The sequence below is a fragment of the Ursus arctos genome, unplaced genomic scaffold (assembly GCF_023065955.2).
Source record: "Ursus arctos isolate Adak ecotype North America unplaced genomic scaffold, UrsArc2.0 scaffold_1, whole genome shotgun sequence".
NCBI lineage: Eukaryota > Metazoa > Chordata > Mammalia > Carnivora > Ursidae > Ursus > Ursus arctos.
The window spans coordinates 11745353-11770830 of NW_026622763.1; the positions used below are offsets into that span (position 1 = coordinate 11745353).

Here is a 25478-nt window from a genome sequence, read left to right on the forward strand (position 1 = left end):
GTCTCTCTGTCAAATAAATAAATAAAATCTATTAAAAAAAAAAAAGAAGTATTAGTATCTCTCATGCTTCTGTGGGGTGATGGGCCCAGCTTTGGTTCTTACTTGTGGTTGCAGTTAGATGGCAGCTAATCAATTCATCTGAAGTTTGACAGTACCATAATGTACAAGATGGTTCATTCACATTGTTGGCAACTGGTACTGACTGTTGGCTAAAATATCACCTGGGGCTATTAACTAGAGAGCCTACATATATGGCCTCTCCATATGGTATAGACTTCTCACAGCATGACAGCTGGATTTTGAGACTGTTCCAAGAGTGTGAGTTCTAAGTGACCCAACTAGAAGGGGGAAGGCTTCATGTTACTGGTAGTCACAAAGAGTCTCTTTGCTGCCATGGACAAAAGTGAATCACAAAGGCCAGGCAAAATTCAGGGGTGAGGAATTCTGCAATAGCATGAATACTAAGAGGAACAGTTCTTTGGGGGAACATTTTTGGGGACTGGTTACCAGAAATGGAATATTATACAGAAAGGGGGGGGATATTTAGGTTGAACCATATATGAAACTGCCGACACTGACTTACAAAAACAGCAATTTCAAATGATTTATTCTAATAACAGTAAAAACAAAACTAATCTATGTCAGTCTGGTGACTGCTTTGGACAAGGAGTGAAAAGTAACAAGGAAGTACAAGGGATACTTCTAACATATTGGTAATATTCTATATCTTGATCCAATGGTGGTTTCACAGATTTCACTTTGTAATTCTTATCAATCTTACATTTAAGATTTTTTTTTAAGTAGGCTCCATGCCCAACGTGGGGCTTTGAACTCACAACCCCAAGATCAAGAGTTGCATGCTCTACTGACTGAGCCAGCTAGGCGTCCCAAAGATTTGATTTTTATTGTATGTATGTTATACTTCAAATAAAAAGTTACTTCTGCTCCTCATGACTACCAAGACCCTCAATGAAACACCAATTCATACTCGTTTAAACTGGGAAAATTTTCTGTTTTACCAAGGAAAATTAGCAAGTGAGTGGCCCAGTGGGGACTCTAATGTATTTTGTTTTCTTTTAAAGATTTTTTATTTATTTGTCAGAGAGAGAGAGAAAGAGAGAGAGAGAGCACATGCGCTCAAGCTGCGGGAGCAGCAGGCAGAGGGAGAAGCAGGCTCCCCGCTGAGCCCGATGCAGAATTTGATCCCAGGACCCTAGGATCATGACCTGAGCCAAAGGCAGACGTTTAACTGACTGAGCCACCCAGGTATCCCATCTAATGTGTTTCTTACTGATGCACACAAACCACTTGCAAATTTTATCCTTTGCATAGTAGAAACCCCCTATTTCAAAATTAGTCCCTAAAACATCTTACTTTCCTTCTTTGCTTTCCTTTAAAGGTGAACTAAAACAGATTTTTTTCGCAGGGAGATGAGAAATCTGTGCACTGATCTGTCTTAATTCAGTCATTCTCATTTATCCAATGTTATTAATATGCAAATGCACAATGCAAACTACCAACTTAAGAAGAAATGTTTGTGTATGGGGGTGTGCTAAGGGGCAAAACAAAATCTCTTGACTCTTAACTTTCAAAAGTAAGAACACCCAACTGATGAAAAACTGCAACTAAAAGAAAGTTCTTTCAAAAATGAATGTATAAATCAAAAAAATTTCATTTACACTAACTTTAGAGCAGTTTCTCAACCAACCTGGCACTGGTGACATTTTATGTCAGATAATTCCTGGGGCAGGGGTCTGTCCTATGTATTATGGAATGTTTAGCTGCATTCCTGGTTTCTACCCACTAGATGCCAGTAATTCCTATCCAACTGTGACAACCAGAATGTTTTGACATTGCCAAATGTCCCTTGGGGGAGGGAGCAGGTACAAAATCAGCCCCATTTGAAAATTATCACCATAGATGTACAAGGGCTCAAAACCTCTTGCTAAAGACAACACCTGTAAGACTATAGATTAGTTTCTCATTCACTTTTAGAAAAATACTAAACAGAAAACCTATTCTGTAAGTGAGAACATTAAATATAATACAGCTGGGATCTAACATAGATTTTGATTATGTCCCACTTAGTATATGCAATGAACAAATAGGAAAATGTGCTCTATAAATAATGGCTAATTATAGAATGTTAATGAGGTCAAGGCAGTCTTCAATCCCTCCTTTTTCTATAAGGACAGAGACCAGAGACTACATACAACCAAATCATCATGTGTACTCTTGTAAAATATAGATTTCCGAGCCCCAAAACAGACCTAGGAAATTGAGGTGTGGAAATAGCAATCTGAACTTCTAATAAGCCTTCCCTAAGAGCCCACCATTAAATTCCTATGCATACAAAAATATAAGAAAAACAGCACCATGGGGCGCCTGGGTGGCACAGCGGTTAAGCGTCTGCCTTCAGCTCAGGGCGTGATCCCGGCGTGATGGGATCGAGCCCCACATCAGGCTCTTCTGCTAGGAGCCTGCTTCTTCCTCTCCCACTCCCCCTGCTTGTGTTCCCTCTCTCGCTGGCTGTCTCTATCTCTGTCAAATAAATAAATAAAATCTTTAAAAAAAAAAAAAAGAAAAGAAAAACAGCACCATGGACTACTTATCTCTCATCTTTTGTGACCACAACTTTTAACATATTTTTAATCTGTGTCACTGATCAGAAGAAGATACAGAGAAGGAACAGACCAGTCAACTGATAGCAGATGGTGAGGAAGATAAAAGCATCAGTTTGAAGAGTCAGAGGGCCAGGATTTTGGTCTCCATCTACCACTTACTTGGCCTTGTAGCTATGAGCAAAGCACAAACTCCCTGGGTTTGAATTCTCTGTGAAAAAGAGATAATTGTCATACTACATTGTTATTGACAAAAAGAACCAAAAACAGATGTGAAAGGTCTAAGGAAATAATACAGCATGATTATGAAAGTTTACTATTATCTGACAGATATTTAGTACTAAGCTACATCTAAGAACAGAGCCATATTCAGTAAAATTATCCAATAAAATATTAATTTGGATATATAAAAAAAGCTGTTTCTAAAGAAACATATCCTAAATATTATTCAAACAATAGAAAATAAAAGCATATCCATGAGGTATCTAGGTTAAACAAGAGAACATACAGAGAAGCAGGAAAATTTGTACAGATGAGAAGCTGAGAGTCAGGCAAGTGTCACTTTATAGAAACAAGTATGAAAGCAGGAAAGATCTTATACAACTACCAAAGAAAAACTTGCTCTAGTTTTTAGCTAAGAAAAGATTTATATTCAATTTCTGGTGCAGACCAACATAAAATAAGCACACTAGAAGCTACTTTTCTCATTGATTACAACTAAAGACTCAAGATAAAAATATATAAAGCAATTATATGAGTAATCCAAAAAGTAAATTACAGCACGCAGAGTGGAGAGGCAAAAATCACAATCTGAGGTACGGTGAACTTTCCAGGTTTTCTTTTGTTCTCCTTTCCTTAATTTTCTTTACTTAAACCTTTGACTCAAAGATGGGTTGAATTAGGGAACTACACAGTAGGCATGGGCAGCAAAACAGACAAGGGAAGCCCAATTTTCTGGTAAGAGAACCAGAGAAGGAGCCCTATGAACTGAATGAAGTGTTGGGGGAGGGCACATTTCTCCTCTCTACTAGCTTTGCCCCAGGGACAGCCCGTCATGTAATGACATGGCCATGGTGCTGATACTGTGGGGACTAAAACTCCGAAGAGAACACCCATCTCTGCATAGAAGAACCAGAAAAAAGGGTTTTTTGAAGAGTAGGGGAGTAATCTCTGCTTGTTTTTTATACTTCACTTTTCTCTCACCACTACACTCTATGGCAATCCTACAGGACTGCCCAACACAGAAGGACTGCACTACATAGAAAAGAATCTCATCCTTCTGACTAATTATGAAAAGTGGCCACCAGAAGCCAGAAAATGTGCAGAAAAGCCTGCAAAATATAGGAGAATATAAATCCACATAAGTCTTGGGCTCGTGCCAAAGCTGTGCGTGCGCTGAATACACCCAAAGAACCACAGCAGTGACTGAGAACTAAGCTATAGCGTCAGCCTCAAAGTAGCCCTCCAATGCCGCATGCAACGTCAGACCCAAAGATCACAGCAAAGGATTTAGAACTGAATTCATGTTGGAACCACTACCCCCAAAAATGAGAAGAATTTGAGTACTGGGTTAATCTCCCACTAAAATAACAACAAAATTACTATTATATAATGGATTTTAACAGGACACAGAGTCTCATAAGATTCCAAAATGTCCAGGATACAGTAAAAAATTACTTGGTACACTAAGAACCAGAAAACTCTAAACAACTTTCAAGATAAAAGACAGTCAATTAATGAATACTTTGAGATGATTCAGATATTGGAATTATCAGGCAAAGACTTTAAACATACATAGTACAACCATCCTTCATGAGTAAGGAAAGTGAACATTCTTAAAATGAAAGAATATCCTCTAGAAATTCAAGAAAAAATATATACATACACACATACACATACATATATATATATATATACACATACATATATATATATATATATATATATATATATATATATATATATAACTGGAAAGTCAATCTGAAGGTTATAAGTAACATACCTAATTTGAAAGAAAAAGTTTTTATAAAAAAATGAACAGACTCAGGACAAAACTTAAAATTCACATTACCAGGGTTCCTGAAGATGACGAGAAAAATATTTGAAAAAGTAACAACTGAAAAGTATCCTAATTTGTTCAAAGAAATGGATTTAAAGATTAGAAAATCTCAATTAAATAAAACCAAGGCCAGACCCATCAAAATCAAACTGCTAAAAGTTAAACTCAATTTTTTTTAAATTTTAAAGGAGGGCATATTTTAAAAATATTCGTTTCATATAGGGAAATAGTAATTTGTATGACTGCAGAGTTTGGCTCAAAAACTATGGAAGTGGGGGGGCGCCTGGGTGGCGCAGTCCTTAAGCGTCTGCCTTCGGCTCAGGGCATGATCCCAGCGTTCTGGGATCGAGCCCCACATCAGGCTCATCCACTAGGAGCCTGCTTCTTCCTCTCCCACTGCCCCTGCTTGTGTTCCCTCTCTCGCTGGCTGTCTCTCTCTGTCAAATAAATAAATAAAATCTTTAAAAAAAAAAAAAAACTATGGAAGTGGGGCACCTGGATGGCTCAGTTGGTTAAACGTCTGCCTTAGGCTCAGGGCATGATCCTGGGGTCCTAGGATCAAGCCCCACTCAGACTCTCTGCTCAGAGGCGAGCCTGCTTCTCCTTCTTCCTCTGCCACTTCCCCGCTCGTGCTCTCCTCTCTGTGAAATAAATAAGATCTTAAAAAACAAAACAAAACAAAACTATGGAAGTCACAAAACAGCTGAACTACATATTGAAAGTACTGAGAAAAAAGAGCTATCAACCTAGATATCTATATCCACTGAAAATATCCTTCGAGTATAAGACAACTCAAAACATAGTCACACAAAGGAAAATTAAGAGAACTTAAGAAATTCTTCACCAACTGAAATGAAACCACAGGGAAATCTGAAACTTCAAGCAAAAGGAATGGTAAATATCTGGGTAAATATAGGGGTGCCTGGGTGGCTCAGTCATAAGCATATGCCTTCGGCTCAGGGGGTGATCCCAGGGTCCTGGGATTGAGCCCACATCGGGCTCCCTGCTCTCCTGGGAGCCTGCTTCTTCCTCTCCCACTCCCCCTGTTTGTGTTCCCTCTCTCACTGGCTGTCTCTCTCTCTCTGTCAAATAAATAAATAAAATCTTAAAAAAAAAAAATCTGGGTAAATATAAAAAACTATTTCCTCCTACTAAATTATGGGGCACCTGGATGGCTCAGTCGGTTAAGCATCTGCCTTCGGCTCAAGTCGTGATCATGGAGGTCTGGGATCAAGCCCGTCATTGGGCTCCCTGCTCAGCAGAAGTCTCCTTCTCCCTCTCCCTCTGCCACTCCCCCTGCTTGTGCTCTCCCTCTTTCTCTCTCTCAAATTAAAAATAAAATAAAATAAATTATGTAAAATATACATTAGTTGAAAGTAAAACTTAAGCATGTTTGGGGAGATTTCATTCTATGTAAAATTAATATATATGACAACCATAACCAAAAACGAGGGAGGGAATAGGGAACTGTATGCATGGAACTATACAGTTTTACTTGAAGTGGTAAAACGTGAAATCTAAGTACACTGCAAAAAGTAGGTATATATATTATAATCCATACAGCAGCCTTGAAAAAACAAATGAAAAAAAAAGATACACCAAAACGGAACACTAAAAATATTCAAATAATCCAAAGACAGCAAGAAAGGAAGAAGAAACAAAAAACAGAAGGAACAAACAAAACTTAAAAATGGAAGGACTAAATTAAATCAATTCAATAATTTCATTACATTTAAATTGAAAGACATTGTCAGATTATATTTTTAAAGAAGACCTAATTATACACTGCCTACTAGATTTCCACTTTAATATAAAAATGTACACACATTAATATAATAATAAAAAATGAAAAGAGATACAGGATACAAACAGTACTCAAATGGAAAATGAAATACACTACCTGACAGAGTAGATGTCAGAATGAAGAAAATGAGCAGGGATAAAGACGGACATTACATAAAAATAAAAGAGTCAACTCAGCAAGAAGAAATAACAATCATAAATGGGTAATACGATAACAGAGGTAATACAAATACATGAGGTGAAACTAACATAACTGATACACAAATGCTCAATTATACATTTATAGTTGAAGACTTTAACATTCCTCCTTGAAAAACTGATAGAGCAAAGCAAAGAGAGAAATCAGCAAGGATGTAAACACTATGAATCAATTATCTAATTGACATTTATAGGCCTCTCCATGCAAAAAGAGCAAGATGTACATTTTTTTCAAGGGCTATACCATTCACCAAAAAAAATGCCATAAAACTTACCAATTTAAAATAAACCTTACAAAAGCAAACCTTAGCAAATTTAAAATAACTGAAATCATACCAAGCACATTCACTAGACATAATGGAATTAAAATAGAAATTAAAAAGAGAGAGGGGATTGAAAAATCCTCTGAAAAAATCCTCAAATATCTGTAATTCAACATACATGTAAATAACCCATAGGACAAAGAAGTATCAATACAAATTTAAAAATATTTGGAACTGAATGAATATGAAAAGACAACATATGATACTTTGTAGGATGTACAGCTAGATCAGTGCCTGGAGAGATAGTTATAGCATTAAATGCTTATATTAGAAAACAAAATATTTCAAAATAATAATCTACATGCTTGTTCCTTGAAAAATTAAGAGCGTAAATAAAACCAACGTGAAAGAAGGAAGAAAATATTAGAAATCAATGAAATTTAAGAGATAAACAACTGACCGAATTCAATGTAACCCTGAACTAGTTAATTTTTAAAAATCAATAAATTTGATAAACTTTTAGCCAGAGTGAAAGAGGAAGAGAACACCCAAATTACCAATATCAGAAATAAAAGATAGGCAATCAATACAGCTCCTACAGAGAATAAAGAAACAAAACAATTTTATGCCATAAAGTTGACAACTTAAATGAAATGAACCAATTTCTTTCTTTTTTTTTTTTTTAAGATTGTATTTATTTATTTGACAGAGAAAGAGACAGCCAGTGAGAGAGGGAACACAAGCAGGGGGAGTGGGAGAGGAAGAAGCAGGCTCCCAGCAGAGGAGCCTGATGTGGGGCTTGATCCCAGGACTCCGGGATCATGCCCTGAGCCGAAGGCAGACGCTTAACGACTGAGCCACCCAGGCACCCCCAATTTCTAAAAAGACACAAACTGTTAAAACTCAACAAGAAAAAACTATATAATTTGAACAGTCCTAAATCTATTAAAATGTACTTTAATTTATAGTTTAAAACATTTCAACACGGAAAACTACCAGGAAAAGATGATTTCAGTGACAAATTACACCAAACATTTAAGAAAGAAATAACAATTCTACACCATCTTTTCCAGAAAGAGAAGAGGAAGAAACATTTTCCAATTCATTTTGTGAGACTAGCATTAACCTGATACCAAAAACACATACAAAAAATACATCAAAACGTAACTACAATGTAGGAATACATACCAACATCTCCCTCAGCACAGACATAAAAATTCTCAACAACATATTAGCAAACCAAATCCAGCAATATGTAAAAAAAATCATGCACCATAACCAAGTAGTGTTTAGATCATGAATTTAAGGTTGATTCAACAATCAAAATTCATCACTGAAACTCGCCATGTTAACAAACTAAAGAAAAACCAATGATCACAAAGAAGAAAACATTTGACAAAACTCAATATCCAGTCATGATATACACTTTTGGTAAGCTAGGCATAGACAAGAAATTCCTTAAGCTGATAAAGAGCACCTATAAAGTAACTATAGCCATCAACATACTTATTGGTAAAAGACTAAATGCTCTACTTCTAAATCAGAAAAATGACAAAAATTTCCACTCTTACCACTCCTATTCATTTATTACAGTCACTGCAGTAAGGTAAGAAAATTAAATAAAAGGCATACAGATTGAAAAGACAATTTTAATTCACACATGTAAAAAATTTCATGCCATCTACAAAAAATATCTCTTAGAACTAACAAAGGAGTTCAGTTGCAGGTTATGAGCTAAATATACAGCATCAATTCTAGATCTATATACTAGCAATGAATTAGAAATCTTAATTTAAGAAAAGATTACAATATAGGACAGCACAAAAAAATTAATCACTTAGGTATAAGTCTAACAGAGTTTCTGTTTGGGATGATAAAAAAGTTCTGGAAATGGATAGTGGTGATGGTTATACAACAGTATGAATATATTTAATATACTAAATTGTACCCTTAAAAATGTTAAATTAGTAAACTTCATGTTATCTATTTTTATCACAGTAAAGAAATCTTTTTTTTTTTTAATGACTTTATTTATTTGAGAGAGAGAGAGAGAGCGAGAGAGAGCACAAGCTGGGGGAGATGGAGAAGTAGGCTCCTAGCTGAGCAGGAAGCCAGACTCAGAGCACAATCCCAGGACCAGGGGGATCATGACCTGAGCCAAAGACAGACATTTAACCAACTGAGCCATCCAGGCACCCCACACCAAGGAAATCTTTAAAAAGATTTTTTTAAATGGGCAAAAGTTTTAAACAGAATTTAGAATGGACCCAAAATGTTATGTAGTAGGTGATGAGGACACTAATCAAGGAGAAACAATATGATTAGATGGGGAGATGACAATTAACTGTTGAATACGCTGAATGTAAAATAATATTCTGGTTATGTACTGATGACTAACAAATCACATCAAAACAGTGGGTTAAAACAATAACAATAATTTATTTTATTAAGGATTCTGGGATTTCACTGGGCTCAGCTAGGTAGCTCCCACTCAATAGTGAATCTCATGTGGCTACGGTAACATGAAAGTTGAAACTCGTGTCATCTCAGAGCCTCTTCACTCACATGGCTAAAGTCTTGCCTTGGAAGACAAACCGGAATTCCCTAGGCATCTATGTGTTCTCTCCATGTGGTCTCTTCACAGCATCTCCACAAGGTGGTTCAGGATAACTGGACTTCTTACATGGTATCTGAAAGCTCTCCTAGAATGAACGTACTATAAAACACCAGCAGAAGCTGAATGGTCTTTTCTAACCTCAACTGAGAAGTCCTACAACACTTTTTCAAACGGTTTCTATGGTGCAGTGGGTCACTAAGGCCCAGCAAGTTTCAACTGGAGGGAATTATCGACCCCTTCTTATGGTGGGAGAAATTTCAAGGATTTTCTGAACATGGTTTTAAAACATCATGAATACCTCTAGAATCTTTAGCAGACACAGTTTGAATTGAGAAAAGGTATTAGGACTGGAGATAATAAGTATCAGAGTCTTCTGAAACCAGGAAAGAATGAGACACAAAAAACAATACTAAATCCTAAAGGAACATCAATATGAACAAAACTGATTAAGATACAGAATGTGATCAGAGATACGAGAGCTTTCCTTAAAAGAAGAAGGTAACAGTTCTAACTGTTAGAAGTCAAACACAGTAAAAGCCTCAAGAAGCTAGTTAATTTCTCAACTAGATGATAAGCTGTGAGGAAGCAGTTTAAGTAGAAGAATGAGGGCTGAGGCAAGGCTGTGGTATCTATTTTTTATTTTTCAACCTTTATTAAACTATAATTGACAAATAAAATTGTATATATTTAAGGAGTACAATGAGATGCTTTGATATACATACACATTATGGAATGATCAGACTGCAATATTAGATGCTTGATGACAAAGTAAGATGACTCGTTACGGTCTGCCAAAAAGCACATAAAACAGAAATGGGAAGGGGAGGTAAAATGAAAAAATAAACACTTGATTTGAATGCAAATTCAAGGACGTAATTTCAAATTTCATTGTAAACAATCATCCATTTTTCTTATTCTTATTAAGGGAAAAGAATTAGCAACTTACACTGCTTACTATGTTAAGGCAAATTAGTAACCTTCCAAAACAGAGAACATCAGATCCAGATGGGTTCACTGGTGAATTATACCAAACACGTAAGAAAAAATTATATCAATTTTCTACAATTCCTTTCAGAGGGTAGAAGCAGAAGGAATACTTCCAAACTCACTCTATGAAGCCAGCATTACATCTCCATCAGAGCTCTGCATGACCAGGCACGTTGTCAGTGAGCAGTAATTTTGAAAGACATCTTTTTCTCTGAGCAGGTCTCAATAATGGGCTTAAAATGTTCACTAAACCATGTTGTAAACAAGTGTGCTATAATCCAGGCTTTGTTTTTCCATTTATGGATCACAGGCAGTGTAGATTTAGCATAGTTCTTAAGGGCCTGAGGATTTTTTGAATGACCAATGAGCACTGGCTTCAACTTAAAGTCATGAGCTGCATTAGCCCCTAATAAGAGACTCAGCCTGTCCATTGAAACTTTGAAGCCAGGCACCGACTTCTCTCAAGCTGTAAAAGTCCTAGATGGCATCTTCTTCCAAAAGAAGGCTGTTTTGTCTACCTTGAAAATTTGTTGTTTAGTGTAGCTATATTTTCATTGAGTAGCTAGATCTTCTGGAACAACTGGCTGCAGCTTCTATATCAGCAATGGCTGCTTCACCTTACACCTTTACATCATGGAAATAGCCTCCTTCCTTAAATCTCATGAAACTACCTCTAAGCTTCAAACTCTTCTTCCACAGCTTCCTCATCTCTCTGAGCCTTCACAGAATTGAAAAGAGTTCAGGCTTTGCTCCGGATTAGGCTTTGGTTTAAGGGAATGTTGAGCCCGGTTTGATCTTCAACTTTCTCCTTATCAGCAATAAGGGTATTTCACTTTCTTATCATTTGTGTGTTTACTAGAGTAGCACTTTTACTTTCCTTTACGAATTTTCCTTTGCATTCACAACCTGACTAACTGGTGCAGAAGACCCAGCTTTCAGCCTTCCTCAGCTTATTACATACCTTCCTCACTAAGCTTAATCAGTTCCAACTTCTGATTTAAAGTGAGAAACATGGGCGCATGGGTTGGTTTAAGCGTCCAATCTGGATTTCTGCTCAGGTCATGATCTCAGGGTCATGAGATCGAGCCCCATTCCCTTTCCCTGTGCCCCTCCCTCCACTCCCACACACACACATGCACAGTCTCTCTCTAAAAAAAATAAATGAATAACATGAGAAACATGCAACTCTCCCTTTCACTTGAACATGCAGAGGCCATGGTAGGGTAATTAACTGTCCTAACTTCAGTATTCCTACATTTCAGGCAATAGTGAGGCCCAAGGAGAGGGAGAAAGAAAAAAGGTAACAACTGGTCAGTGGAACAGTTAGAACACACACATTCAATGAATTAAGTTCACCATCTTACATAGGTGTAGTTCATGGCACCCCAAAACAATTACAATAGTGACATCAAAGATCACCATAACAAACATAATAATAATGAAAAGGTTTGAAATATTTCAAGAATTACCAAATGTGACACAAAGTCAGCAAATGCTGTCGGAAATATGGGGCCAACAGACTTGCTCAACTAAGAGTTGCAACAAACCTTCAATTTGTAAAAAAAATAGTATCAGCAAAGAGCAACAAATCAAAGTGCGATAAAATGAGGTATGCCTATAATTTGAAAACACAGATAAAAAAGCTACAAGAAGAAAACTAAGCATATTTTTAAAAAGAGGCAATGAATTATTCTAAGAAAAACAAAATACAATAAAAATATACTTGGCTTGGCTTTCCAGTAAATTAACCTGAATAATCATAAAGATGTAAAAAAAGACACGAATTAAGGCAAAAATTGCTAATTGCCCACATCATACCCATTTTCTCTCATTTCTTTAAAATAAAATTCCAATATTGTTTGGGGTAGCAACAATATCTAAAACACCCAGCACGGGGGTGCCTGGCTGGCTTAGTCAGAAGAGCATGTGACTCTCAATCTCAGGGTCGTGAGTTCAAGCCCTTGAAAAAAATAAATAAAGTAAAATACCCTGCCCTTGCAGCTCCAATGAGGGCATGTGACTAAATTTTGGCCATTAAGATGTAACTAGAAGCTACAGGATAGAATTTATAAGCAGCCCTCCTTAAGATTGGGGAAGAAAACTGGGATGTGCCCTTTCTGCTTCTCCATTTTCCCCTACTATAAGCAGAAAGAATTAGGGGTTCCTGGAAAAATAAAGAGAAACAAACTTTCTTGACATAAGAAAAGTCATTTTAGGCTCCCAGCCATCTTGTGAAAAGATTTAAGAGCAAAGAGCCACTATCAGGACAGGATATAACCTAATCATATCAGGGGAAATAAATCAATGGTAAAATTCCCAGTGCCACTTCAAAAGTTAAGATTGACCTGATACACATCCTTGAGTTATCTTTGCAGGATCTAAACCTCTCTGAGCATTCAGACATGGACCAACTGGAGCCAGAGAACTGATGATTGCTGGCCCTCATGACTTTGACCTGGACTCAGACCCTCGGATGACTTCTTCCCCTCTTCCATACTGTACTCCCTATTGTGCAAGCCTCTTCAGGAATATGTGCACACCCTTAGCTTAAAACTCCTCAATTTTGTTGTTCAGGAAAAACTGCTTTGGGAATGTCCCCCAGTGTTCTCCTCCACTTATTTCAAGTAAAACCCTTTCTTTTCCTATTCTTTGGCTTAATTATGTCTTTTAGTTTAATAATCACCAAGAGGCAAACCCAGTGTTGGGTAACACTGCCACCTACCTAAAAAGCTGACAGCGTGTTCGAGCTCTAAAAGCTCTCTTGGATCATTAAGTGATCTTAGGTACACAGCCATGCTCTCGGGGAAGCAAAGGACAAACAGGGAGCCTGACTCCTTGGTAACTATGAAGTTGCTATCCCATTCCTGGACCGTCAATCTCCAGGATTCTTTTATGTGAAAGAAAAATGAACTTTTAGCTCCTTTACGTTACTGTTATTTCCAGTTTCTTTTATTTTATTTTATTTTTTTTTTTTTAAGATTTTATTTATTTGACAGAGATAGAGACAGCCAGCGAGAGAGGGAACACAAGCAGGGGGAGTGGGAGAGGAAGAAGCAGGCTCACAGCAGAAGAGCCTGATGTGGGGCTCGATCCCATAATGCCGGGATCACGCCCTGAGCCGAAGGCAGACGCTTAACTGCTGTGCCACCCAGGCGCCCCCAGTTTCTTTTATTAGAAATGTAATTCTGACAAATATAAAATAGAAAGATAAATAGCAGAGGGATAGATAGAAAGATAAATAGATACACAGATTTAACTAAAAATTATGACAAAAGAATTTGGGGGGGCCTGAAGATGTAAAATGGACTAAATATTAAATCCTCATCTTGCATAATAGGAAGTCAACATAAATAATGTCCAAAAGAGACTGGGGAAAAGAGTGGTAAAAAATAATAATTATGTCCAAAATAAAAAACATAAGCCAGCACAGAAAAATGGGAGTACATGCCTAAAATACAACTCCAAAGGTATTTGGAAACTAGTACTAAAAGAGTGGGAGTGGATTCCAGCCCCACCAAGCAAGGAGCACACAGCCAGCATCCTGGCCATCGCCGATCAGGAACATACAGTTATTGCCATCAAGCTGGATGGTGTGTAGTGCGCCCTGGTGAGTGAGATCATCAAGCACTTCGAGCACAAGAGGTTCCACCTCGTGGCCATGAAGCTCCTACGGGCCTCTGAGGAACTCCTGAAGCAGCACTCTATTGACCTGAAGGACCACCCATTCTTCCCAGGGCTGGTGAAGTACATGAGCTCCAGGCCAGTTGTGGCCATGGTCTGGGAGGGATTGAACGTGGTGAAGACAAGGCGAGCAATGCTTGGGGAGACCAACTCAGCAGATTCTAAGCCAGGCACCAATTGAGACTTCTGCATTCAAGTTGGAAGGAACAACATTCATGGCAGCAATTCAGTAAAAAGTACAGAGAAAGAAATCAGCCTATGGTTTATACCTGAAGAACTGGATGACTACAAGTCGTGTGCTTCTGACTGTATCTATGAATAAAAGGTGATCAAAGCATCAGTCTCCTGGGGCACTACTTGATGTGTCCCTAGACACAGCTCTTCAGTCCACTGACTTGAAAGTAACAGAATCAATCTTTCTTTTCTAAAACATACTTACCAATAAAGCCTTGGGAAACTGGATAAATAAATAAATAAATAAATAAGTGGGTGGGAGCATGACATTAAGCTTTCATTATATACGCTTTGTCCTGTCTGGCTTTGAAAAACTATTTAAAATTGGATGTTACTACTTAGATAAAAATTAATAACTGAAATATTAACTACTGAATAATTTGATCAGCTACCACAAAAATGTAGCACTAACATGAAGAAATGACCTTTTCCGGGTGCCTGGGTGGCTCAGTCAGTTAGGCGTCTGCCTTCAGCTTGGGTCATGATCCCAGGGTCCTAGGATCAAGTCCCGCATTGGGCTCCCTGCTCAGCGGAGAGTCTGCTTCTCCCTCTCCCTCTGCCCCACCCCCTGCTCATGCTCTCTCTCACACTCTCTCTTAAATAAATAAAAACCTTAAAGGGGAAAAAAAAAAGAAATGACCTTTTCCAAACATAAGTCTGGCCTTTACCCTTCACTAATGGGAGGTGATCTCTAGACCCTTGGAATGTTCTACTTGACAGGAATGTCTTTATTTGCCTAGGGCCTTGGTCACGTGACAAGCCATATCGCATCAGTTCTAACGTCCAGAGAACTGGAGACTAAGAATATTAGCATGGACCTCTGGAAGAGGTTAAACATTAGGTCATTTAGGCAGGGAGTATGTGATCAAGTCCCAGTAAAAATACAAAAAGCTTGGGGAGGACTCCCTGGTTCGAAACAGTCTGTAAGTATTGTCACACATGGTGGCCAGGAGAAGGTAACATCTTTTATGACTCCGTGGCAGAAGAGGTCTTGAAGTTCTTGGTTTTGACTCCTCCTAGACTCTGCCCAATCCATCTCTTCCCCTGGATGATCTTAATCTGTATCCTTTCCCTGTAACAAACTATAACCATGAGTATAAGAGCTTTCAATGAGTTCTGTGAATCCTTCTAACAAATTACTGAAACTCAGGGTGGTTTTAGAAATCTCCCGAACGTGCAACTGACGTCAGAAGTAAGGGCAGTTGGGTGGACACTGTGCCCCTTAACTTTGCACTTTGGCTGACTCTGGGTAACTAAAAAGGAAGGTTGGGAAAAGAAGATAAACATTTCTAAAGTGCCTTAACAGAATCCAATAAGGCTGCTTTTTATATTCATTCATTTAATCCTGATAACCTTAATAGATGATATTACTTCCACCTTATATATAAGGAAATTATATATATAAAGGTCAAGTAAGTGGGACAGAGAGTGCCACAGAGCAAGTATTTGATAGGTTCAGGATACAAATCTAGCCTTTTGAATTCCAAGGCTCATGCACTTCTCATTATACTATGCTACCTCCCTACATCACAAGTTCCTTCATCAATTATTCATGGTGCTAATCTTAATTTTGACATCATCATATGTTTAAATAATCTGTGTGGGGTAGTCTAATAGCTACAATCCAGGATCAGATCTATGTAGTTCTTTGTAGAACCAGCACAGTTCAAGTTATTCTTTTTCTTTTTTAAAAGATTTATTTATTTGAGAGAGATCGAGCACATCTGCTTCCCCAAACAGACATGGGGAAGGAGAGAAAGAGATAATCTCAAGCAGACTCCACATTGAGTGCAGAGGCCGACACAAAGCTCGATCTCATAACCCTGAAGTCATGACCTGAGCCAAAACCAAGAGTCAGACGCTTAACCGACTGACCACCCAGGTGCCCCTGAAGTTATTCCTGATGAGGGAAAATTAAAGTCAGTTCATAGTAATTCAAAGTTAAGTGATGTAAAAAAATATGCAGTGAATCCAACATTGTAAATTAACGTACTACAAAAGTGCCTATATACTTGCAGATTTAACATGGGAAAAAATTAAATAACTGCAAAAGAAACAGTGAAAAGCACTATAAGCACTGAAGTTTATTATAAACAAATCAAAGGAAGCATCAAAAGTAAGTGTCTGCACATTCAGAAAAGGTATTACTGATTCATCACATATTACAGCTATTGTTTTTCTTTGTGGAAACTAAACAAGTTACATTAAAAATTATGTGTAGAATTCAGAAGGTGAATGAAAAAAGTCATAAAACCAGTTACAAGAAAAATATTTAACGGGAAGACATATTACTATACTAAATTCACAAGCAGGAGGAGAAAAGAGTTTCAGGATAAGTAAAGATCTCTGAAAGTGAGCAATTTGCTATACTGTACATGCAATGCATGCATATATGCAAGTCCAGGGTTGTTTTATTTTGGAAGCATAATTAAGTTTTACTTTAGAAAAGAATGTTAAATAAGGACAAAGACTCAAATAAGACTAAATGGATGCTACATTTAATACATAACCAAATTTCTAATATATAGATACTAAACTATCTAATTTTCAATTAGGAGTAACATTCAAAATGGGTACACAGATGAGAAGGAAGTTCTTTTCTACAGTATTGTGATCAGCAAACTCTACCCACCAACAACAACCCACACCACCCGCCCTGGGCAGACAATCATACTGGGCACCAAGGATTCCTCCAGGGGATTCTTGGTTCCACAGGAGACTTAGAACAAAGAATTACCCGGGGGAATGGGATAGGCAGTGGTGCACCAGAGAGGGAGTCACGGAGCTTACTTACATGGCAACAACTACATCTCTATGGTCACCAACATCATCCCAATGAGTATTGTGCAAGTTTTAGCATAGAAACAGAGCTATGACATATATCCTTTCTCAAAGAACAGGACTCAAGTAACTAAGAAGGCATGCTATTCAACTTCAGGAAAGAAACACAGAGCAAAATGGAGACCACATGCTAACCACCTAGTTTCATCAAATTATTCATGCTAACCTGTGGCCTAGACAAACAGCCTTTACATTCAGTACAATACAAAAAAACAGTATGATGGCAAAAACATTTAAATGATTATTCCCTCAAAGAATATGAGATAAGGTTAAAAAAAAAAATAGTGTGTAACCAGGTCTGTACTCCATATATACTGTTAGTATGGTAGTTAAGAGATGAACAGTGTGGGCTAAAATATTTAAGAACTGTTTTGAAGATGCTGGATACGTAAATGACAAACACAAGACAGTTAAATAATTAAGAACTGATCAGCCGAACAAAGTTTCTCTGATAATAGGTGAGCCCAGACCAAGTAGGATTAAGGTGCATCACAAATGTGGCAGATGACTTGAGTTGAAATCTTCTAAAATAACAAACCCAATGGCCCACATGCCTAAGGCTTCATCTTTGGAAAGCAAGTGCCATTTTATCCCCATCACCAAATCAATATATCCCAGACTAACTTGATTTTTGAGGGTGCATACATTCAGCATTATTATTATACCTGAGATCTGAGTTTTTCTATTTCACTCAACTGAATATTGGACAAAGAACACAGCCAGCAACACGTTAAATATTTCCAATCAAAATCCACTATTATATAATGAGATATATTTTCACATTTTAAAGCAATCAGGATTTTCAGTTCTTGTCATGATGGAGTAGCTAATGTTGGGATACCGTCCTGCTATAAACATCTATAAAAGCTGGACCAGATATAGAAAAAACAAAACAAAAACAAACAAACAAAAAAGCCTAGTTGCAGGCCTTAGACAATAACTGACACAGCACTATGATCCTTGGTAGAAGAGAATCAGATAAATTAAATCCCATATTCACACTGGCTTTCTCCGTAAGGGCATTTTCTAAATCATAGTGTAGAGAAATAGAACCCAAGCAGTGTGGCAATCCTGCTGGAAGAGATTAATGTTTGGGACTGCTAAGGTAGCTGGACCGGGGGGGGGGGGGGTGTTATTAGAGAGGAAAGAGCCAAAGAGGAAAGTTACAAGAATCTATATAAAAATTCCCCTCTGGGGGGGTGCCTGGGTGGTGCAAGTCAGTTAAGTGCCAGACTCTTGGTTTCAGCTTAAGACGTGATCTCAGGGTTGTGAGATGGAGACCCATGTTGGGCTTTGTGCTGAGCATGGAGTCTGCTTAGTTTCTCTCTTTCTCTCTCTCTCAGATAAATAAAAAAATCTTTAAAAAAAAAGAAATCCCCTCTGGTTCTCATCTGCCTCCTAGGCTGTGCATGCACTGAGTTAGACTCCTAGAAGTCTAGAATAGAATAGCTATTGGGAGGCTATAAGCTAAACAAAGATTTCAAAGCTTGCACAGTTCTGAATAAATGAAGTGCAGACTAGTCAGAAGACAGAGACCTTGATGAATACCACAGGTGTTTACAAGAGACCCTGGATAATCCAAGCCCTAAGAATAAAAACAAAGTCAAAACAGACGTACCTTAACAAAGCCTAAAACTAAACTTCATAGACTCAAAGTGACCCACTGGCAATTTAACTGCCTGCCAGAATAAAATGCAATTTTACTTAGAGGAAGGTAACAATTCAGAGCTTCTACAATAGGGGTCAGTAAATCTTTCCAGTAAAGAGTCAGAAAGTAAATATTTTTTAGGTTTTGAGGGTCACGGTCTCCACTGCACATTCTCTTAAAACAACAACAAAACCTTTAAAAAAGTAAAAACCATTCTTAGCTCATGGGCCATACAACAGCCACAAGGCTGGATTTGGCCCATGGGCCAGTCTGCTGTCCACTACTCCACATTACACTCACAATATCCATCACACAATGCAAAATTAATAGATATGTGAAGGAGGAAAAGTGTTTGATAATAAAGAAACCCAACAGTCAACAAAAACAGACTTAGGGGTGATCTACATATTGGTCTTATGTAGAGCTTTAAAATAACTATGACAACATATTAAAGACAACAAAGTCAGAATACAGAAAATAGATTAAAATAGGATATATTTCACCAGAGAATTAGAATCTATGAAAATGATCACACAGATATTCTAGAACTGCAAAATATGTGAAATAGAGGAACTCTTTGAATAGGTTTAATAGCAGAATAAGTACAGGGGAAAAAAACCCCACAGAATTTGCACGTGCAAAGACAGATTAATAGCTATTCAAAGGATGGAAAAAATTATAAGCAAAAGAGAACATATGTTAGATGTGGGATGTAGTCAAACAATATATATACATACATATATATAACTGGAGCACAAAAGGAAGAAGAGAAAATGGGTCAGAAGCAATATCTGAAACAGTGAAAGATGAGAACTTTTCAAATATCATTAAGACATCAACCTACAGATTCAAGAATGTCAGTAAGTACCAAGCAGGATAAACACACACATACAAAACCATATATACCTATATTACAGACAGGTGACTAAAAATCAAAGAAAGAGAAAAATCTTAAAAACAAAGGAGGAAAGGACTTCTCTCTTGTTCTTCAGGAGAACACAGTAAAAGTGAAAGATGACTTCTCAAGAGAAATATGAAAGCCAATGAAGTGGCAGCTTTAAACTACCGAAAGAAAAACCTATCAACACAGAATTCTATACTCTGCAAAAATATCCCCCAGAACATGAGGAGTAATGAAAGACAAAAAGTTGAAAGAATCTGTCATAAAGAGACCTTATTTAAAAAATAATAAAAGTAGTTCTTTAGGATGAAGAAGATGATTCTAGATGGACGCATGGACATATAAGAAATGAATAACTGCAGAGAATATAGATATAAAGGCAAATATAACAGACTACTGATTGTTTAAAGCAATAATAACAACGTCTTACAAGGTTTATAACATATGAGGGGGATGTTAAAATACATAATAATAGCAAATAATAGCAATAAAGCAGGAGGCAGGTAAATGGATTTAAACCCTTCTAAGGTTTTTGTATTGGGGGGGGGGACATGCTAAAAGTATTAAAGGCAGACTTTGAAAAGTAAAGACACATTTTGTAATTTCTAAGGTAATCACTAAATGTCTGATATTAAAAGATTAACCCAAAAAAGCTAGCAGACGAAATATAATGCAGTAGGAAATACTTAGAGGGGCACAAGAGAATCTTTTTTTTTTTGGTCAGGGAAGTAGTCAATGACTTAATCCTGTGGTAGTTCCACAGAAGTATACACATGCAAACATTCCCTGAGTTTTATACTGAAGATCTAAGCACTGTACAATATATATCATGCGTACTATAACAAAAAAAAAAAAATCTATATATAACTTCCAGGGCATAGGGAGACTGATCCGCAGTACCTTTCTAAAAAGAATCCAACATATCTCCCCAAAACTTAATGGTTTACAGCTACTTTCACCATTATTTTTTCCCATAATATATACTGGGCACTCAATAATTACTATCATTAAATGGGGATATGAACAACCCACAATTTTATTTACAACTGCCAAGATAAAAAATACCTAATTCTCAAAACTACAAACTTAATTGTTTTCTTCTTTACTTTTTAAGAATAAACTGGCATTTTTACAATTTCTGTGTATACGTATTTTCAATCAATATTGCTAGGAAACACACTAGGTGTTGGAAACAGTACACAGACCCAGTACATAAATGAAAATATATATAAAGCAATTAGCATATTGCTATTTTATGGAATTTTAATTATAATATTCTTCTAAGAAAACATCTGGAACTACCGAATAGATTAAGTCTATTAAATCATAAGCAATAGAAGAAGGATCAACCATTCTAAATATATGAGTCAGACACATCATTACTTCACAAATACTCTCATTTTATTGAGCACTCTATACAAGGCAAATATTATTCTCTCTTAACAAATGAAGAATCTAAAACACAAAAAGGTAGAGCAATGTGTATAATCACAAAGCTAGTAAGTCTTCAAACTAAAGACTTAGAAATTCATCACTGGATAACTGTCCAGGAAATCTCTCAGAAGTAAATGTCATTATCAGTAACAAACTTACACATGAGAAATGTGACACAAGACCTAAGAACTATATATACACCTCATAAAACATTACAGGATTAAAGAAAAAAAACCAAGAAATAAGATAACCTTAACTGTGCATAATTATAAACCTGATTAATAAAGAGTCTTCTAGTGCTTAATATAATATAGTTTAGGGGAAAAAATTTTAAAGAAAAGCTTTAAAGATCTATGACATACTACAATATCTGAATTTTCAAACACTATGGTAATTGGCAAATTATCACATATTTTTGCACTAAAGAGGACCAGCTGCATTTTAACATGTGATTTTACTAAAAAGTCTTGGTAAATAGTAAATTCTCCTTCAGGGGAGATATTGTTGAAAACCAATCTGAGAGATGTCAAGGTTAAGCGAGGCAGACTGGACACAAACGTTTGCTTAAGGCACACTAAAGTAACAGCAAAGACAGTAATCAAAGTGAGTCTATACAAGTGACAGTCCCCTCCATGACCATCTCTCACACCCCCTTCCAATTACCCATCACTGTAAGAACCAGAAATTTAAAGAAAATGACCCAGGAAGACTCTGGACTCAAAGACAGTTGTTGATTCATCTTTACTGAGCTGAAAACAGGGACATCTACATAAGTGCAAGTCTACATACTCAAGAGTTGAGAGCTCTTCAGTTCCTTTCTCTCACTCAGTTCTAAGAAGACCCAGCAAGGCTCCACAATCTCCACGCAGATGATAGGAGGATTTCTCTTCAGGGAAAAGAAATACTGAACTAACCAAATATTATTACATAACTATTTTGTTTACTGAAAAGATAACAGAAAGGAAGTATCTATGCATGGAGCGGGGAAAAGAAGTGTTAGAGATCTAAAGTCGCATCCTTCAAAGTAAATACAGAATATGAAAACAAAAAAGGCAGGAAAAAAACCAGAAATAATATAAGCATGTTTCTTACAACCATAATAATAAATATGAGAGAGAAACTAAATGTGTTGAATGTGGTTTTTTTCTAAGGCAGGAATCTGCTAGTTTTTGTTATAACATTTTAAAAACCATTTGGTTTTTTAAATTATATACATGAGGGGCGCCTGGGTGGCTCAGTCGGTTAAGTGCTCAACCCTTGGTTTTGCCTGAGGTCATGATCTCACGGGTCATGGCATCAAGCCCCGCATTGGGCTCTGTGCTCAGCAGGGAATCAGCTTGAAAGATTCTCTTCCTCTGCCCCTTCCCTCACTCACTCACTCACTCACTCACTCTTTCTCCCTCCAAAATAAATTTTTAAAAAATCTTGGGGTGCCTGGGTGGTTAGTTGGTTAAGCCTCCAACACTTGGTTTCAGTTGGAGTCATGATCTCAGTGTCAGTCATGAGATCAAGCCCCGTGTCAGGTTCAGCATGGAGTCTGCTTGAGATTCTCTCTCCCTCTCCCTCTCCCTCTGTCCCTCCTTGCTTGTGCTCTCTCTCTCTAAAATAAATAAATCTTTAAAAAAATCTTAAATTGTATACATGAATAAATCAATATATGTAAAACAAAACACTTCTGATGGAATTTGGGTGACATATAAATGATAATATTTTTAAAGGAACTAAAATATCAAATTTAAGTAGGGCTGGAAAATGACACTTAATAAAATAATAGTTAAAATGTTGACAAGAGGTGCTAACAGACTCTCTCTCTCTCACACACACACACACACACACACTCTCTCTCTCTCACACACACACACACACTCTCTCTCTCTCTCTCTCTCTCTCCTGGCTCTGCAATTGCCTTGGTAAGTAACCTAATGACTCTAAACTTATTTTCTCACATACACAATTTGTAAAGTCAATGGAACAATAACCAGGGGGAAAAAATATCCCTAAAATTCTATCTTCTTTTACAGATATATGACTATAGATTACAAATAAGTAAGGGTGCCTGGATGGCTCAGTCGGTTGGATGTCTGACTCTTGATTTCAGCTCAGGTCATGATTCAGGGTCATGAGATCCTGTGCTGGGCATGGAGCCTGCTTAAGATTCTCTCTCAGGGCACCTGGGTGGCTCAGTCTGTTGGGCGTCAGACTCTTGGTTTGGGCTCAGGTCCTGATCTTGGGGTCGTAAGATCAGTCCTGTGTTGGGCTCCACCTGGGCATGAAGCCTGCTTGGGATTCTCTCTCCCACCCTCTGCCCCTACCCCCTCACTCATGCTCTCTCTAAGACAAAACAAAAACAAATACGTACGTTTAGCTAAATTCACCATTCTTATATTCTTTAGTTTCCCATCTCAATCCACATCCACCTGCTAACCCTACCTTTGTAACCTGGTTTATACTACTAAATTGGTTAACATATTATTTAACAGACAAAAAAAAAAAGCATAAGGTTCAGTAAACTAAATATTTATCAACTGAAATTATCACATAACTAAAGTATGTATTAATTGAATTTCACCTTATTTCAAGAGAAAACAAAATCTCTGATTTATGGTATCTTTGGTTAACAACTGAGGTACTGGTATCATTAAAAAATTATCAGTTATTCTTAAGTACATAAAGATAGATAACAAAGAAAATACTTTAGAGAACAGCTTTGGTACTTTTAAGATAATTTTATTTCCAAAAAGTAAACTGAGGGAGGAGCCCCTGGCAAGCTCAACTGGTAGAGCACGTGTGACTCTTGATCTCAGGGTCGTGAGTTCAAGCCCCATGTTAGGCATGGAGTCTACTTACCATAAAAATTTTTTTAAATAAAATAAAAAAGTAAACTGAGGGAAAATTCAAGGTGGACAAAAATAAAAGCCAAAAAAAAAAAAAAAAAGAAAGAAAGAAAGAAAGAAAGAAATTCCTGAACGGGTAAGTTTTGTTCCCTGTGTTTGAACAGTGCTATCTATGAAGCACCTTAGAACTGTACACTGAATAATGTGTGCTGAATAAATTTTCCTCCCACTGATCCTGAGTGTGACCTTGTGGTACCACTGACAAACAGAATATGGTGGAAGTGGTATTATGTGATTTCCAAAGCCAGATCACAAAAGGCAATATGGCTACAGCCTGGCTCCCACTCTATGGATGCTCACCTTTGGAATACAGCCACCGTGCTGTGAAGAAGCCCAGGGCACACAGATACATCACATACGTGTTTAAGCCTCAGCTAAGGTCTTAGGTAATAGTCATATGAGTGAATAAACCTTCAGATGATTCTAACTGCCAGCCTTTGAGTCTTCTAGCTGAGTCTTCCCATACATCGAAGAAAGTACTATATATTTTAAAGTATTTATTGGAAACATGTTTTTAGTGATTGACAAGGGCACGAGAGAGAAAATACATTCTATAGGCTGGCTACAGTAAAAATAAATGGTTGTGCCAAAACCACAGTGAAAATGGAACTTCAAACTAAAGCAATGCTAACAGGCTTATCTCAATCCTGTGTCTACAATGAAGAAAAAAAGGAACTAAAGAGGTTATATCAACTTCTTCATTAAATCATTTTCTCCCAGGAAAATATATAGAAAAGGTTTTGATCAGATGAATACCTAATGGGAAAAAACAGACTCTAGCAACAATGAACATTTCATTTGTGGTATAGAAATCTTTCAGGGAAGGGAATAATTCCAACAGCTAAGATGTTACAAATCAATGCTTGGTAATCTCCAGAGGAAACTGAGCAGTTCTCCTTCCCAGTGAATACAGAGATGCTGGTGAAACTAGCAGCTGCCCACAGTGGGTATTTCTGAGACCTAATGGTAGTTAGTGGACACAAAGAACAAATACCAGAGGTTCGAACTCCCCTCTTAATGCACAGACTAGATTATTAATGCCGTACAGATTATAAATGGCATAACTAGAGAGCCATTCAAACAGATTAAAATATGCAGCATCTGCACAAAAGTACAAAGCAACTCAGACATTCTGAATGACTTGGGTTCAAATACCCAGAGGAATAAATATACTACATATCCAACAATCAATTTCTCATATTGTTCCTCGTAAGTTTGTTGATGACCTGAAGTAATGGTAGAGAAAGTTTCTAGTACCACATAATATTTATCATTCTAGTAGTAATGCACTCAATTA

General features: G+C 37.1%; 1 protein-coding gene and 1 pseudogene across 9 annotated transcripts in view; one reads left to right on the forward strand and one right to left on the reverse strand.

Moving 5' to 3' along the window:
- The window catches only part of PTPN4 (protein tyrosine phosphatase non-receptor type 4), a 207466-nt gene that overhangs the window by 137592 nt on the left and 44396 nt on the right, over positions 1-25478 (reverse strand). The window lies entirely within an intron of this gene.
- Positions 951-14551, forward strand: LOC113263353 (nucleoside diphosphate kinase B-like; annotated as a pseudogene).